The sequence below is a fragment of the Zingiber officinale genome, chromosome 3A (assembly GCF_018446385.1).
Source record: "Zingiber officinale cultivar Zhangliang chromosome 3A, Zo_v1.1, whole genome shotgun sequence".
NCBI lineage: Eukaryota > Viridiplantae > Streptophyta > Magnoliopsida > Zingiberales > Zingiberaceae > Zingiber > Zingiber officinale.
Window position 1 is genome coordinate 65425766 of NC_055990.1, and position 2604 is coordinate 65428369.

A 2604-nucleotide genomic window follows, 5' to 3' on the forward strand; every position below is an offset into this window, starting at 1 on the left:
GTGATAGCTCCCAATGGACATGAGTCATTTGAATGCTCTGAACTCCCACATACTTCACAAGATGTACTAATAGCATTGACCATATTAGCACTAGTCCCCATATTCTCAATTTCTTTGTAAGAGCGTCCAATTTTGCAGACAAAAGAGTGACCGCATCTACATCAAACTTCCCTGATGCTTTAATTGTTGGGTTTACAGAAGAATAGCCACCACATCTTTCATTTGCCCATTGATGATGATTTTGTGCTACACTGTCAATAATTTCTTCAGCTTCATCTAAACTTTTGTTCATAAGTGCCCCTCCAGCAGCTGAATCAAGGGACACGTTGGTATGATTGTTGATACCATTATAAAAAGTGTGCAACACTAACCATCTTTCCAACCCATGATGTGGGCATTGTCTGAGCATACTATTATATCTATCCCATGCTTCAAAAAGAGATTCTGAGTTAGTCTGCTTGAAGCTTGCAATTAAATTCCTCATATGAGCTGTTTTGCTTGGTGGATAGAATTTATCAAGAAACTGTTGCTCACACTGCTCCCAAGTGGTGATGCTATTAGGGGCCAAAGAATTCAGCCATTGCTTTGCCCTATCTCTTAGAGAAAACCCAAATAATAATAATCTAACTGCATCTGAAGGAACTCCATTCATTTTCATGGTACCACATATTTCATAAAAGACCTCTAAGTGTTGATTGGGGTCTTCATGAGGTCCTCCACCAAATTGGTTTTGCTGCACCATAGATATAATTGCGGGTTTGATCTCAAAGTTATTAGCTTCCACTGAAGGTCTTGAAATACTAGATCGAAAACCTCTTGCATAAGGTGCTGCATAATCCTTGAGTGGTCTATTCGCCATGTTCAAATGTTCCTGTTCTTCAATTTGCCTTTGCAGAATTCTTCTTTTATGGAAAGTTCTGTCAATCTCAGGGTCAAAAGGAAAGAATTCCCCTGCAAAGTTAGATCTTCGCATACACAAGAACAAGATAGTAAATGACAATTCAACAGAAAAAGAGAAATAAAAGAATCAAAAATGCAGAATTGAATTTGTACAAAAATAATTAACAAGAAGTAAAAGTTATACAAGAAAGTAAAAACAGAAATCTAATGATTAGTTACAACTATTCAATATGAAAGGAAAACAAATGTTATGTTTAGTCTAACTCAATTGATAATTCCTAATGTTATAGCGCAGTCCCCGGCAACGGCGCCAAAAACTTGTTACGCTCCGCAAGTGTACGGAAATGTCGCAAGTAATATAAAAGATTATCGTATCCACAGGGACTGGAATAAGCACTAGAAATGTCTCAATGCGAATTAGCTAAACAACTATCCAATCGTTTCAAATGCAAAGTGAAGGTAAACAAATCTAATATTAAAGATCGACAAACAAGAGTTTAGTGTTTTGGGTTATGATAAAGGGAGATTCTAGGAGTTTCGGTTTCTTTGTAAGGTTTCTTGAATGTAAATGGTTCACCAATTCTTATCCCTCAATTGCCAAACACTTGTAGAAAGTTGCCGGTTCTCTCTTGCAATAGATAACCGGCTAAGGACTGAGAAATGTATCTAAATATGATCAATTAGACGTGAACCTACGTTGTCCTTACACAGAAGCGCACCTATTACTATGCCTTCCTCGGATATCAACATAGAAGCCCACAACTTATTAATCTATCAAGATACAAGAAACTAATCACAAAATCCATCCTACTCTCTTGAATATTCCTATTTCCTCTTCAAGATTATCTCTCAAACGTCCTTACACGGGCTTGCACCTGTCACGTGGATCCCTCGGATGATCGAGTGAGAGTTTATCTTTACAAAGTTCACAAGAAATCCAAACAATCAATCAAGAATGAGAATTAAGCACAAATCACCATTAATCATTCAAGATCTAATTGATACAAGCAAGACAATGTCATTGAAACAAGAAAATGGCAAATCCATAAGAGATTACATCAATCCATCATACAAATACTCCCTTAATCCTAGAATACAAGATCTACTCCATGAATCGAGGAAGAATACCCGAAGAAATAAAGATTACAAGCATTTCTTAAATCCCCAATCCAAGAAACCAAGAAAAGGGGAAGAAGAAAACTTATCTACGAAGAAGCCTCGTCTTCGGATCCAATCCTCGCTCCGGAGTCGAAATCGTCAAGAACTCCCTTAGAATCGCCCAGAAATCCTCCCAAGAATGGGAGGAAACCACCAAATCTTGCCTTCTCCCAAAGGGGGAGAGATCCCCTTTCAATTCATGAAGGAAGGTTTAAATAGAGGAGGAAATCGGGCGCCACACGGCCCCACGACACGGCCGTGTGAGATTCACACGGCCATGTCCAGTTCCCTCTTTGCCAAAGCTGCACGGCCGTGTGACTCCACACGGCCAGGACCCTACTGTTCTCTAGAAGTGCTACACGGCCGTGTGGTGCACACGGCCACCACCTGCTTGGCCTCTGGAAACCTCACACGGCCGTGTAGATGCACACGTCCATGTAAGGCATCTGCTCTGATTTCTTCAAATCAAGACACGGCCGTGTGTGATTCACACGGCCATGTCCTCTTCTCTTCCTGTTAAGACTACACGACCATGTGTGGTACACG

General features: G+C 40.1%; 1 non-coding gene across 1 annotated transcript; it reads left to right on the forward strand.

Annotated features, from left to right (window-relative positions):
* Positions 1-380: 380 nt before the first annotated feature.
* LOC122054403 lies at positions 381-486 on the forward strand. The gene has a single exon (XR_006132719.1). It is a non-coding gene; the product is annotated as a small nucleolar RNA R71 (small nucleolar RNA).
* The last annotated feature ends 2118 nt before the right edge of the window (positions 487-2604 follow it).